We start from the raw sequence: 16415 nt of genomic DNA, 5'->3' as shown, positions 1-16415 counted from the left end.
ACCGCATCATGGGGTGATGTGCGCAGATGTGCCCAGCATCTGCGCACGTCTGCCCATGGTGATCCCCAGGGGCTCATGGTGGCCCCTGTGGGAAATATGTGGTCCCTGGAAGCTGTGCCCCCTTATAATCCCCCTTATTTTAGTATATATGTGTCCCCTTATAGTTAGTAATTATTTCCTGTATGACCGTGTATATATTGGCCCTGTATGGCAAGTGGGGACATATGCATGTCCCCTGTATGTGATGCCCCAGATATATGCGAGGGTGTGTGTATATATAGATATGTGTGTATGTATTTGCACGTGTCTATGTATATACACTTATGTCAGCATGACAGTATGTATGTGGGCTTATTGCTGCCCATTCATACCCCCGGTTTTGTATGTGTATGTGATGTATATATGCAATTCCAACTGTTATCAACAGAGTTGTTTAGAGAAAAACTTGTGCTGATAGCCTGTAGGATAACAGCTGATTAGCATCTAGTCCCCTTTTGTTCAGGCCCAAAGCAATCAGACTCTTTGGCACCGTTTGTGAGGGGACCTTCTAACCAGAGACATCAAAAGCCTGTTTTCTGCCCCATGGCTAAACTAAGGTACACTATGATGTCACATGCCTGAGGAAGGAGGAGGGGGCTGTTTTGGGGCTATAATAACCCAAACCGGACAGAGGTGCCCTCTCTTGCAACCAGACTAGAATCAGAGACGCATGGGAGAGAGCAGCTTCATGATGACCACCTGGATAAGGCCTAAGTATACCTGTGTAGCCCCTACCTACCCCTCACATATCACCCCTGGTCCTGTAACCCCTATATTTCCCTGATGTGCACCTTGGGCCCTGATTCAACCCCTATCCCACCAACGATTAACCCTTTCCCTGCCAGGCATTACCCCTGGTAGTTACCCTGGTCCCTGTGCCCTGATGGACCCTGGTCCCTGCCTACTGTGCACCCTGGCTACCCTTGCCCCTGAAACCCCTGATATACCCTTTCCCTACTCTGATTAACCCCTGGTGGTAACCCCTGCTTAAACCCTGCCAGACACCCCCCTCACTGTACACTTGCAGGGTATTTAGCCCCTGCATTGCTGTACAGTTCTGATATCCCCATTGTTAACCCTTTGTGTTTGTGGTCGGCTTACACCCCTGTAAGGCCACCGTTAACCCTCGACGTACCCCATAGGGATAGTATAGGACGAGATGGGTGGGTTGTTAATATTACTTGTATGTGTGAACTGTGTAGTTAGTTTATGGGTGGAATTGGGAATGTGTAGTGTAGTTTAGGATTTGTAGTGCTGTATTGTTAGTATTGCGTGCGTAGTGTATTGTTAGTAATAAATACTCTTACTTGTAACTATCTGTGTAACGTGTAGTTATTGGCGATAGTTAGTTAGTAAGGCGCATGCAGCTAGCATAGTGATCAGTGTAAAGCATAGCGAAAGTATTGTTATTATTATATAAAGGCATAAATGGGCGGAGTTATCACTAGACGGCTCCTCCTATTTATGAATGTTAATTATCGATATTTGCATAAATATTGGTGATTAATATTCCCCCTTTACAGTGCTGTATCTCTAGGTGTTGTCTCTGATCGCCGTATTTCCGCCATTCTGCACTGATGTTGTAGCTCCAATTCTCTCTTGTCGCTCTAGTTCTCTCTCTTGCCGCTTATCGTGCAGCTGGATGTCTCTGATGGCATTCTGTATGGCGGTCTCGGATGGGTTGGCACCATATAATGCCAACCGCTCTCTAACTCGTTGCTGAAACAAGTCTTCCATGGACCGAGGTCCAGCATCACCATCCCTCTGATCCATCTCAGCTAACTCACTGATGGCCTTGTTCTTTGTCCCAGCGATCCCTCCTTGGCTCTCAAGTAAATCTTTCAGCGTGTCTCTCCTGCAGGCTGCGTAGCTGGTCATTCCTAGTTGTGATTTGGAGTGTCCCAGTAACTGGAGAGCCAATCCTACCGCTACCACCAATGTAACGAGGCCCCTGCTCGCTCTATTCTGCTCTCACGGCACTCCCTGATGTGACCACAATATCTGCTGGGTCCGCCGTTGATGATCCGGCCTCAAACGCCCGCTCGTGTCGTTTTAATTCTCACAGAACTAACACCAGTCAGGCTGTATGTGAGTTCAAACTGACAAATTCTTTATTGAATGCCCCACATATATTTATATTGACAGTTGGAACACCTCTTTCAATTGGTAAATTGTAAAAACCCCTCTGATTGGCTATGCAAATGAGGTAAGCAGGGATTAGTTCAAGAGCTTGGCTGGGAGGCAGATGGGTGTGGCCATTGTCACAGAGAGATTCAAACCATGACAGCAACATTTCAAGGTCAGTAATTTGGAAAGTTGCGCATTTAGTGCTATGGCCTGTGGGTGGGTAGGTATTTGCGCTTGCGTTCAAATGACTGTCTTATGGATATTTGGATGCTGTGCTGGGTAGAGATTGCAGTTCGCCTGGCAGTCGTTTCGCGGCAAACTTTGCTCATTTGCTGTTCGCCGAACGGGCGAACATATGGCGATATTCACGCCCGCCATATTCTTTTATATTGTGAAGTACTTTGACCCATGACACATCCATACAGGACAGCCAATTGAGACGTTTCAGCACATGGACATACCTTATAAATAAACCTGATCTGGCCGCCATTTTACATTCAGTCTTTTGCCAGTGTAGGGAGAGGTTGCTGTGCGGAGCAGGGACAGACTGTTAGGGCCACAAATTTCTAGCTAATATGGCCACAAAAGTCCTTTTAAGGACTGGTATAGGTGTGCTATCGATAGGTGTGACTTACTGAGGGATGTGATATACTTATAATATACTTTCTAACATAAATTGTATTGTGCAGCAGTTGCGGTTCTGCTGTGATACTACAGCCAAACAGAGTGCCAAATACTATTGGAACAAATCATTTCTACTGGTGTGATTTACCAGTTGCCCCCCAAAAAAACGGATTGAGGCCAGGGTGTTATATACCAATAGTAGAAAAAATGGAATGGGCACTCTTATACCTAGTGCACTAGGTAGGCAATGCGACTCAAACAATTGAATGTAATATATTAATTTATTGGTAGCGATGAATGTAAATATATATCAATATACAGTTGATAATAGAACCTAATAACTTAACCCTCTGGATAATAAAACCTCACATAAAATTGATAAATTAAATGCAATAAGCATAGATCTATCCACTGTTATAACCAATGGAAAAACAGAGGTCCAGTCTAGCGTTAATAGAAGAGACACTATGTAATCCGTTACCTACAACAGTGGTTGGACAGTAAATATACCTCCAGGGAAATCTGTGAGTGAATAAATAATTAATTAATGAATCAATAGATAATATGTGAGAAATCAGCAATGCGTGAGATAACACAGTGACTAAAAAGTGACAAAATATATTGAATCGACAATATGGTGTGAATAATTAAAATCGTGAGTATAAATAGATAAATAAATTAATAAATATCTCTGGAGAATGGGTCCAATTGCTGTCCCCCACTGGTAGTATTATTCCAAAGTAGTGTCTCTAATTGATGGAAAACGTATGGGCTGGGTCGCTGTCTAATCCACACAATTGTCCGCAGGTAGACTCAGTTTGAATGCATGGGCTGTATCATTAAACAGCTACAGCATAAATGTATCCAATACTGTTGCGATTTGGTGGAGCAATAATGTAATTGTGGCAAACAGTATGTCAAAGTAGTTAGGCAGCAGTACGTATATGTCCAGCTATATTGTATCAATTCACAGATATCGGAGCTAATAGCTCTTACTCACATCCATTCCCACCGTGGCGTCCCACGTGGTGTAGGTTTAAGCAGCCTTATCTCACTGTAGCGCAGCTGCGCTGTCTGCTACCGATGCTATCTCACCCCGACTGTGGAAAAGTGCTGGCTGTGTGACGCTGCTGCTGCGTATCCGGTTTCTTTAATTAGGATCACTGTTCCACCTGTTTAGGTCAATGCTGATCCTTGAACATTTAGGCTATCAGTCTCTATATCAATTCAGAGTGATCCGTAGTATGATTCAAATTAGAACCGCAATTTTGACATCCTTTGGAAAAGCGCTTTCTTGATCCAATATAGTAGAAAATATTGCCGGTATGTTGTCAGATCCAGTTGCTCCTTACCAGACGCGTTTCAAAGGCTTCCTGCCTTCTTCCTCAGTGGCTAGTTTGGAACTGACTAACTATCCGGCCTTTTATCCTCCATAGGGTTCTTCGGTAGACCTGAAATGGACCCACATGGATCTGGGTTTCACCGATGTATTTAATTTATATTGCGATAGTCCTGCGGTATATATGCGGTTTTTATGCACCCATGCGTTTTTATATGTTCTGTGTTCCTATGTCCACCAGCATCCTTATCCATATCGAATTATTGTCATATCTGATTCTAATTAGATCTTATATAAATAAAACCATCCTATATCATAAATTAATGTCAGCATAATATAAACACATTTATCTTACTAAAATAAAATATTTATACATCTTTATTATGTTAAAAATATATTAAATCATTGAGAGCTTCTATATTAGGTCTAAAAATATTATATAAAAGTCTAAAATATAAATAAAAAAATAAATATAAATATAAATAGTTATTTCGGTAATATACTCAACAAATACATATATAAATATCCTTTTTTGATTAGTATGCAGCAAGCTACATCTGATGGGGCTCATCCTCTACAATGGTTCGGGCAGAATGTATGGGGTACAGATGGATGGACTGGGGTCGGAGATCTCCAGCGCAGGGAGGGTCATAGTGCTGCTAAACAGCCCGACTAGTACCCCCCATGGGCCGAAGACACCCGACCCATCACAAAAACCCAAATATTTCCAACTCGGCGTTGAGTCCGTCCGGAGCCAAACTGCCGAATTCGAATATCTTCCTAGACTCCGCCCTAGACATTCGGGCAATATGATTGCCCCCCCTCCAATGTCGTTCTATTTGTTCAAATGCTGCAAAGGTTAGAGACTTCGGGTCTTGATTATGTATCAATTTAAAATGTTTTGATAGTACATGTTTGTCGTACCCTTTCTTAATATTATTAATATGTTCCGCTATCCTAACTTTTAGGGGTCTTTTAGTCCTGCCGATATATTGTTTGGCGCATGGGCATTCAATAATGTAGATTACGTTTGCACTATTGCAGGTGAGTAGATCTTTTATCTCAACTGAAAAGTTATTTTGTGTTGAGGTCACTCGCATAGTTTTTCTTGGGAATGACGTATTCCTACAATTTATACAGCCTCCACATCTGTAAAACCCACTCATTTTTAACCATTTGTTACCAAAGCCGGTTTCTCTTATCTGATTTTTGATAGATGGTGCTATTTTCAGGCCCAAGTTGGGGGCCTTTGTATACACTATCACCGGTAATGGTGGGATTAGGGGGCCTATGATTTTATCCTTCTGGATAAGATGCCAATTCTTTTTAATGCTTTGCTCTATTTTTTTATATTGTGCATTAAAAGGCAGTATTATACGGAATTTATTGTCCTCAGTGGGTTTATCATCCTTCTTCTGTTTACTCTCAAAAAACATTTTTCTATCCATTTTTCTGACCTTACAGAGTGCTTTTTCAACAACAATCTCTGGGTATTCTTTCTCCAAAAATTTTTGGAATACGTCATTCCCAAGAAAAACTATGCGAGTGACCTCAACACAAAATAACTTTTCAGTTGAGATAAAAGATCTACTCACCTGCAATAGTGCAAACGTAATCTACATTATTGAATGCCCATGCGCCAAACAATATATCGGCAGGACTAAAAGACCCCTAAAAGTTAGGATAGCGGAACATATTAATAATATTAAGAAAGGGTACGACAAACATGTACTATCAAAACATTTTAAATTGATACATAATCAAGACCCGAAGTCTCTAACCTTTGCAGCATTTGAACAAATAGAACGACATTGGAGGGGGGGCAATCATATTGCCCGAATGTCTAGGGCGGAGTCTAGGAAGATATTCGAATTCGGCAGTTTGGCTCCGGACGGACTCAACGCCGAGTTGGAAATATTTGGGTTTTTGTGATGGGTCGGGTGTCTTCGGCCCATGGGGGGTACTAGTCGGGCTGTTTAGCAGCACTATGACCCTCCCTGCGCTGGAGATCTCCGACCCCAGTCCATCCATCTGTACCCCATACATTCTGCCCGAACCATTGTAGAGGATGAGCCCCATCAGATGTAGCTTGCTGCATACTAATCAAAAAAGGATATTTATATATGTATTTGTTGAGTATATTACCGAAATAACTATTTATATTTATATTTATTTTTTTATTTATATTTTAGACTTTTATATAATATTTTTAGACCTAATATAGAAGCTCTCAATGATTTAATATATTTTTAACATAATAAAGATGTATAAATATTTTATTTTAGTAAGATAAATGTGTTTATATTATGCTGACATTAATTTATGATATAGGATGGTTTTATTTATATAAGATCTAATTAGAATCAGATATGACAATAATTCGATATGGATAAGGATGCTGGTGGACATAGGAACACAGAACATATAAAAACGCATGGGTGCATAAAAACCGCATATATACCGCAGGACTATCGCAATATAAATTAAATACATCGGTGAAACCCAGATCCATGTGGGTCCATTTCAGGTCTACCGAAGAACCCTATGGAGGATAAAAGGCCGGATAGTTAGTCAGTTCCAAACTAGCCACTGAGGAAGAAGGCAGGAAGCCTTTGAAACGCGTCTGGTAAGGAGCAACTGGATCTGACAACATACCGGCAATATTTTCTACTATATTGGATCAAGAAAGCGCTTTTCCAAAGGATGTCAAAATTGCGGTTCTAATTTGAATCATACTACGGATCACTCTGAATTGATATAGAGACTGATAGCCTAAATGTTCAAGGATCAGCATTGACCTAAACAGGTGGAACAGTGATCCTAATTAAAGAAACCGGATACGCAGCAGCAGCGTCACACAGCCAGCACTTTTCCACAGTCGGGGTGAGATAGCATCGGTAGCAGACAGCGCAGCTGCGCTACAGTGAGATAAGGCTGCTTAAACCTACACCACGTGGGACGCCACGGTGGGAATGGATGTGAGTAAGAGCTATTAGCTCCGATATCTGTGAATTGATACAATATAGCTGGACATATACGTACTGCTGCCTAACTACTTTGACATACTGTTTGCCACAATTACATTATTGCTCCACCAAATCGCAACAGTATTGGATACATTTATGCTGTAGCTGTTTAATGATACAGCCCATGCATTCAAACTGAGTCTACCTGCGGACAATTGTGTGGATTAGACAGCGACCCAGCCCATACGTTTTCCATCAATTAGAGACACTACTTTGGAATAATACTACCAGTGGGGGACAGCAATTGGACCCATTCTCCAGAGATATTTATTAATTTATTTATCTATTTATACTCACGATTTTAATTATTCACACCATATTGTCGATTCAATATATTTTGTCACTTTTTAGTCACTGTGTTATCTCACGCATTGCTGATTTCTCACATATTATCTATTGATTCATTAATTAATTATTTATTCACTCACAGATTTCCCTGGAGGTATATTTACTGTCCAACCACTGTTGTAGGTAACGGATTACATAGTGTCTCTTCTATTAACGCTAGACTGGACCTCTGTTTTTCCATTGGTTATAACAGTGGATAGATCTATGCTTATTGCATTTAATTTATCAATTTTATGTGAGGTTTTATTATCCAGAGGGTTAAGTTATTAGGTTCTATTATCAACTGTATATTGATATATATTTACATTCATCGCTACCAATAAATTAATATATTACATTCAATTGTTTGAGTCGCATTGCCTACCTAGTGCACTAGGTATAAGAGTGCCCATTCCATTTTTTCTACTATTGTTTTCTGGTGACTGGGTACAACATCTGTTTGGTGCACCTTGCCATCACCAACCAGAGGTGAGCCATCCTCTATCCCTCTTTTACATTTGTTATATACCAATAATATACTTTCTATATAGTGCATTTAGGTAGTGCAGCATTTGTTTGCGGTTTTGCTGCGTTACCGCATCTACACAGAGTGAAAAACACTAATTGAAGAAATAATTTCTACTTGTGTGATTAACCAGTTTCCCCCAAAATAACTGATTGACGCAGGGGTGTTATATACCAATAATATACTTTCTATATAGTGCATTTAGGTAGTGCAGCATTTGTTTTAGGTTTTGCTGCGTTTCTGTATCTACACGGAGTGAAAAACACAATTTGAAGAAATAATTTCTACTGGTGTGATTAACCAGTTGCCCCCCAAAAAAACTGATTGAAGCAGGGGTGTTATATACCAATAATATACTTTCTATATAGTGCATTTAGGTAGTGCAGCATTTGTTTTCGGTTTTGCTGCGTTACCGCATCTACACAGATTGAAAAACACTAATTGAAGAAATAATTTCTACTTGTGTGATTAACCAGTTTCCCCCCAAAAAACTGATTGACGCAGGGGGTGTTATATATCAATAATATACTTTCTATATAGTGCATTTAGGTAGTGCAGCATTTGTTTTCGGTTTTGCTGCGTTTCTGTATCTACACGGAGTGAAAAACACTATTTGAAGAAATAATTTCTAATGGTGTGATTAACCAGTTGCCCCCTAAAAAAAAACTGATTGAAGCAGGGGTATTTATACCAATAACATACTTTCTATATAGTGCATTTAGGTAGTGCAGCATTTGTTTGCAGTTTTGCTGCATTTCCGCATCTACACGGACTGAAAAACACTATTTGAAGAAATAATTTCAACTGGTGTGATTTACCAGTTGCCCCCCCAAAATACTGATTGAAGCAGGGGTGTTAAATACCAATAATATAATTTCTATATAGTGCATTTAGGTAGTGCAGCATTTGTTTGCGGTTTTGCTGCGTTACCGCATCTACACAGAGTGAAAAACACTATTTGAAGAAATAATTTCTACTGGTGTGATTTACTAGTTGCCCCCCAAAAAAACCTCATCGAAGCAGGGGTGTTATATACCATTAATATGCTTTCTAAGATAAGATAAGATGCCTTTATTGTCACTGTGCTATACAATGAATACAATGTACAAACTGATTCAGACACCACTGCAGACAAGAGATCATCATGGGGTCATGAATGCAGCAGTCACTTTCAGTCTGTGGTAGTTTCTTTCCTAGGAAGGGGCAATAGTCTCTGAGCATTTAGGAGACTGATTGCTTTGGGGTAAAAGCTGTTCTTCAGCCTAGTGGTGCAGGCATGTAGGGCTCTAAGACGCCTACCAGAGGGTAGGGGAGTGAATAGGCTTTGGCTGGGGTGAGTTGGATCCCCGCAGATAATCTTTGCCCTATTGCTGCAACGAGCATTGAAGATGTCATCCAGTGATGGTAACTGAGTACCAGTGATTCTTCCAGCCATTGTGATGATGCACTTGAGGGTCTTCTTGTCCTCAGAAGAGCAGCCGGAGTACCACACTGTAATGCAGTATATGATAACAGATTCTATGGTGCCCCTGTAAAAATTGACTAGCAGCTGTTTTGGGAGTTGTGGTTTCTTCAGACTCCTCAGAAAATGAAGCCTCTGAAGGCCTTTTTTGGTCATTTCTGTTGTGTTTTGTATCCATGACAGGTCCTGACTAATATGAACTCCCAAAAATCTGAAACTTTGAACTATCTCTACGTTTCCACCATTAATGCTAATGGGTTGGTGTCCCTTTCGTTTTTTCTTCATAAAATCCAGAATCAACTCCTTAGTTTTTTTGGTATTGAATAGGAGGTTGTTGTTCTTACTCCATCTCTCTAGATTCTCAACCTCTTTCCTTTAGGCTGTTTCATCATTGTTGGAGATTAGGCCTATCACGGTCGTGTCATCTGCAAACGTTATAATAGTATTGGTATTGTGAATAGGTTTGCAGTCATTTGTGAAGAGGGAGTAACGGAGAGGGCTCAACACACAGCCTTGCGGTACCCCAGTGTTTAGTGTTAAGGATGAAGAGAAGTCCTTGCCCATGCGTACGATTTGTGGTCTTTTTGTAAGAAAATCCAGCATCCAGTTGCACAGGTGTTGTCATGCCCCACCCTGACTATGTGCGGAGGTCGGCCAGAATAGCAGCACGAGTTTAGTGTTTTGTTTTGGAGCCGTGCTGGATCCGCCTCCCATCAGGTGCACTGGGTGGGGTCATTAGTTTAAATAGCACTCCAGCCCAGTGCTCTGAGCGGATTATAGTTATCACTTTGGTCTTGGAAGCTAGGAGGGAAGGTTGGCTGTTCCAGCTCAGAAAGATAAGTGTGGTTTCTAGTTTGATTGTTTTGTGTCATCTCTCCCATCCAGGTTCTGTGCGAGTAGGCTGCTCCTATTTCTTCTCTTCACCATCTCAGGGAATTTAGGGTGTTTCAGCCCAGGCACGGGGACACATCATACCTACCACCAAGGTCTGCATGTGGGCTGAGCAGTGCAGGGAGAGAGGTCAGGGATTAGCTAGGAGGTGACCCTTTCCCTGCCTCTCGCCTAGAGCCTGGTTGGTGGTTTATCTGTTAGTCTGAGTGCACGTCCACCGTGACAGGTGTGATCTGAGGCCCAAGTTGTTCAGTTTCGTTGCCAACTTGTTGGGAGGGATGGTGATAAAGGCGGAGCTGTAATCAATGAACAGCATCCGCACATAGCTGTCTCTGTGCTCCAGGTGTGACAGTGCGGTGTGAAGGGCAAGTGAAACAGCATCCTCAATTGACCTATGTGCTCTGTAAGCAAACTGGTATTGGTCCATGGAGGTGCAGATCTTGCTCTTCATGTGCCTGAGGATAAGTTGTTCAAAGCACTTCATAATAATAGGAGTGAGAGCCACCGGGCAATAATCACTTAAGGTCTTCACCCCTGCCTGTTTTGGAATTGGGACAATTGTGGAGGACTTCATGCAAGTGGGGACAATGGCCTGCTCTAGTGATTTGTTAAATATACTGGTAAACACTGTTTTCAGCTGTTTAGCACAGTTTTTTAGGACTTTTTAAGGAACTTCATCAGGGTCAGCTGCTTTGCGGGGATTAATGTGGCTTAAGGCCCATTCTACCTCATGTGCTCTCAGCATCAAGGAACATGATAGATCCTCTTGCTGGGCTAATTTGATGATAGGCAGCTCATTGTCTGTCAACTCGGGCAAAAAAATTATTTAGGTCATCAAGAGAAAAATAAGTTCCAGTGTTGATAGAACAGGTGTTGCTCTTATAATTCGTAATGGACTTGATACCCTGCCACATGCGTTGGCAATCAGAGCTTGTAAAATGATGTTCTATTTTTGTTTTGTAGCAATGCTTCGCCTCCTTAATGCCGCTTTTCAGATTGGACCTGGCTGTTTTTTACTCCTCTGGGTCTCCCTTACGGAAAGCAATGTCATGTGCCTTCAAAAGGTTTTGGATATTTCTGTTTATCCATGGTTTCCTATTTGGGAAGGTCTGGATGATTTTGGTATCAGTGACATTGTCCTTGCAAAATGTAATATAGGATAGGACAGAGGAGGCATATATGTTTAAGTCTGTGTGATTTTCCTTTGTAGCTGCCTGTTTAAACAAATCCCAATCTGTGTCCTCAAAACAATCCTGTAGTCTGATTGTGGCTCCTTCAGGCCAAACTCTGATTAAGTATCCTTAGTCCTGGTGATAAGAGGTTTGTATGCTGGAGCCAAAAACAAAGAAATGTGATCCGACCTGCCAAGATGGGGGGGCAGGTGATGCTGTATACGCATTTGCTACTTTGCAATAAACACGGTCTAATGTATTTCTCCCCCTAGTTGGGAATTTAACAAACTGGTAAAATTTGGGGAGCACAATTTTGAGATTGGCTTGGTTGAAATCACCTGCGAAGATGAACACTCCATCTGGATGGATGTTTTGCAGACTGTTCGTAATGTCATGCGATTTGGACAGTGCCAGCTTAATATTAGCTTGTGGAAGAATATAGACTATGGTGAGATACACGACTGTGAATTCCCTCGGTAAGTAGAACGGTCTACACTTAAGTGTCATAAGTTCTAAATCAGCAGAACAATATTGTTCAGCAATAACTGTAGAGGTACACCAAGCATTATTGACATAAATACACACTCCAGCTCCCTTCTTCTTACCGGACTCAGCAGTTCGATCCATTCGATAAACAGTCCGATCTGCAAGTTCAATAGCCTCATCCGGTATGTTAGTATTTAGCCAGGTTTCGGTGAAAAATGAGGTGCAAGTGTTCATCCTATCAGACGAGATCCTCAGTCTCAGCTCATCGATCTTGTTCACTATAGACTGGGTATTTGCGAAGAACAGGCTAGGTAGTGCTTGCTTGTTTGGGGGGTTCTTTAATCGAGTATTGATGCCGCTACTCTTGCCCCGCTTCTGCTTCCTCTCCCATCTCCTCCTGTGCCGTCGCTTCGACTGTATAATCATCCACTCGGGCACCGATGTCCTTAGAATCTCCTCCGGGATATTAGGGGGTGGTGGTGGAACAGGACCTTTCATTCCGATGTCCAGTAGCTCTTGCACACTCTATGCTATGTGTGCTGTAGCAAACTGAATACAGTTGATCGCTGTGCTTAAAATTAAGGTAATGACTATGTAAAAAATAAGAAATTGGCATCTAAATGGAGAGCTCCGGGCTGCTGCGTCCATGCGCGCTGCCATCCCAAGGGGCTTCTATATAGTGCATTTAGGTAGTGCAGCATTTGTTTGCGGTTTTGCTGCATTACCGCATCTAAACAGAGTGACAAACACTATTGGAACCAATAATTTCTACTGGTGTGATTTACCAGTTGCCCCCCAAAAAAACTGATTGAGGCAGGGGTGTGATATACCTTCTTCCATGCCTTCTTCCATACCTTCTTCCTTCTTCTATAGGGACTTTTGTCACAGGGTAATTTTGAAAATGACAGGCAGATGAAGAGGCAGGCCATTCCGCAGGGGTGGTAGGGGTCGGACAGGTGCACCAGGCCGCAGCGTAAGTGGGAAGTTGCAGAAGGTGCGTGCGATTACGTCAAAGGACGCACCAGACTTGGTTGAGTGGCTCACTCAGCCTTCCGCTTCTGCACCCTCCTCATCCTCTCTATCTGCACCCTCTTCACTCTCTGCTGTGTGCACCCTCAAAGACACCACTACCGTCACCATATCCCCTCAGCTCGAGTCAGAGGAATTATTTTCCCATCTATTACAAGACCTTACGGATGCGCAGCCATTATTGGCATCGGATCAGGAAGAGGAGGTTTCAACGGTCGCCACCCAGCAGTCTGACGACAGTACCCGGATCGGCCCAAGGAGGGTGGTCCCCGCTGTTGCTGCCTACTCCGAGATCTATAATGTCAGTGGTGGTGAAGGTGACGAATCCAATGATGACGTGTCGATGGACGTCACGTGGGAGAGGAAGAGGAGGGGAGTTCAGAGGGAGAGTCGAAGCAGCAGATAGGGAGGAGAAGGAGGAGAAGCAGGCATAACTTACAGTGCACAGGAGGCAAAAAGAAGACTGCTAATGTATCTGGAACAATCCACCATGCACGGTCACATCTGGCGCTCTCAGGACGCTGGCACATGGCTCAGCAGTGTGGGCTTTTTTTAACCATCTGCAGCCTGCAGTGTTGCCATCTGCAGCCTGAGCTGTCAACGCATAGTTCGCGTTAAGCACCTTAAGAACCTTAAGCACCTTCTTCTCCTCCTCCTACTCCATCCTCCTTCTCCTCCCCGGCTAACTCCTCCTTTTCTGCTGCTACCGTATCTTCTGCTGCTTTCCCCAAGCTCCCCAGAACCTATTTGACATGCCAGGTGAGACGTTGCCATGCTGTGCTGCGTCTGTTGTGCCTGGAAGCCGAGAGCCTCACCGACCCTGGACTCAATTCAGCTTTGTGGTCACAGGCCAATCAGTGGCTAACCCTGCTCAATTTGACAGTTGGTAAAGTGGTGTGCGACAACGGTGCCAATCCGTTAAACAGTATTGACCCAAGAGAGAGTCACTAGAACCACCTTATAAATGCACATCCGACAATAATTCCGTATCAAAAATATATATAAAGTTTATTAGACACACCAACAGACACATAAAAAAAATTGTATACAATTAGAGCAAAGTGCGGTATGCAATAAATGTGTAACCAGCACATACAGGTCCACTGGGTAGCCATGCAATAGGCAAAAATGATATACCAGCATATACAGATTTCAATGTAAAATATAAAGCAAATGTAGCATAGGGTGAGACCTCTTAAAAATACAGACAGACCTGAAATAGGGTCACAATCAAAGAGCCAAACCTACATGAAAAGCTGGTGCAGTGGACCTGAAAAATGAGAAAGCGCCCAACGGTGCCAATCCGCTGAGCGCACTGAAACAGGGCAAAATTACACACGTGCCGTGCATAGCACATGTCCTGAACTTAGTTGTGCAGCAATTTGTTGCCAAATTCCCAGGGGTCCAGGACGTCTTGCGGCAGACCAGGAAAATCTCTGGCCATTTTAGAAGATCCTACTCGGCCATGGCTCGCCTTGCTGACATTCAGCGGCGACATCGCCTGCCCGGCAGACGTCTGATTTGTGACTGCCCGACGCAATGGAACTTCACCTTGTATATGCTTGATAGGCTGCTCCAGCAGAAACGTGCAGTTAACGACTACCTGTATGAACTCTGCGGCAGGATAGGTTCTGGGGAGTTGTTGTTTTTTCACCGCACCAGTGGCTGCTGATGCACACGCATGCAGACTTCTGCGGCCATTTGATGAGATCACCAAACTTGTCAGTCGCAGCCAGGGCACCATCAGTGACATCGTACCTTACGCCTTCTTTCTGGAGTGTCGAGGAGCAGGAGCAGGAAGATGAGAAAGTCGCAATGCTGGATGAATTCCCAGACGGGGTTATTCCAAGTCAACAACAGGACAAGTCAACAACAGGAGTCTGAAGAGGAGTTGGTGCCGGAGCAGAGTAGGAGCAAGAAGAGCATGCTCCACCACTTCCAGTTTAGTGCAAATGAGGGTCTTCATGCTCCAGTGTTTGAAGAGGGACCCCCAAATAAAAAGCATAAAGGGCAAGGACCAGTACTGGGTGGCAACGTACTTAGACCCCCGGTACAAACACAAAATGGTGGAAATGTTACCAGCAGCGGGTTAACGGCCGATGTGGACGCTCTGAGAAGCGATGAACCCCTGGACTACTGGGTGTGCAGGCTTGACCTGTGGCCAGAGCTGGCACAATTTGCCATGGAACTGTTGGCTTGCCCTTCGTCCAGTGTCCTGGCCGAAAGGACATTCAGCGCAGCAGGGGGGATCGTGACCGATAAGCGCACTCGACTAGCTCACGACAGTGTGGACTACCTCACTTTTCTAAAAATGAATGAGGCATGGATCTCTGAGGAATTTAACACATGTGATGAGTCGACCACGTTTGATAGAATTTCCTCATTAGAGCCCACAAATATCCGCCACCACCCAGAACAAATCATGGTCCATGTCTTAGGTAAATACAGCGACATAAAAGGCCTCTTATGTTCGTTGAGTGCCTAATTTTTCGGGCCTGTACTGGCCGACAGTTAAATTTTTATCCTGTGACCACCTAATGTACCTCCAGCCACAGAATCCAAAGTTCTTTGCTGCCAGGTAATGCCTATTGCCTAATTTTTGGGGCCTGTACTGGCCGTCAGTTACATTTTTATCCTGTGACCGCCTAATGTACCTTCAGCCACAGAATCCAAAGTTCTTTGCTGCCAGGTAATGCCTATTGCCTAATTTTTGGGGCCTGTACTGGCCGTCAGTTACATTTTTATCCTGTGACCGCCTAATGTACCTTCAGCCACAGAATCCAAAGTTCTTTGCTGCCAGGTAATGCCTATTGCCTAATTTTTGGGGCCTGTACTGGCCGTCAGTTACATTTTTATCCTGTGACCGCCTAATGTACCTTCAGCCACAGAATCCAAAGTTCTTTGCTGTCAGGTGAATGCCTAATGCCTAATTTTTGGGGCCTGTACTGGCCGAGAGTTACATATTTATCCTGTGACCGCCTATGTACCTCCAGCCACAGAATCAAAAGTTCGTGGCTGTCAGGTGAATGCCTATTGCCTAATTTTTGGGGCCTGTACTGGCAGACAGTTAAATGTTTATCCTGTGAATGCCTAATGTACCTCCAGCCACAGAATCCAAAGTTCTTTGCTGTCAGGTGAATGCCTATTGCCTAATTTCTGGGGCCTGTATTGGCCCACAGTTACATATTTATCCTGTGAACGCCTAATGTACCTCCAGCCACAGAATCTAAAGTTCTTTGCTGTCAGGTGAATGTCTATTGGCTAATTTTTGGGGCCTGTACTGGCCGACAGTTACATTTTCATCCTGTGACCGCCTAATGTACCTCCAGCCACAGAATCCAAAGTTCTGTGCTGTCAGGTGAATGCC

The 16415-nt window shown here is 43.2% G+C and overlaps 1 protein-coding gene across 1 annotated transcript in view; it reads right to left on the bottom strand.

Moving 5' to 3' along the window:
• The window catches only part of LOC120990939 (protein unc-13 homolog A-like), a 2175961-nt gene that overhangs the window by 602797 nt on the left and 1556749 nt on the right, over positions 1–16415 (bottom strand). The window lies entirely within an intron of this gene.

The sequence above is a fragment of the Bufo bufo genome, chromosome 2, assembly GCF_905171765.1.
Source record: "Bufo bufo chromosome 2, aBufBuf1.1, whole genome shotgun sequence".
In the NCBI taxonomy this organism is placed as follows: domain Eukaryota; kingdom Metazoa; phylum Chordata; class Amphibia; order Anura; family Bufonidae; genus Bufo; species Bufo bufo.
This window is presented reverse-complemented; position numbering and strand designations above follow the sequence as displayed.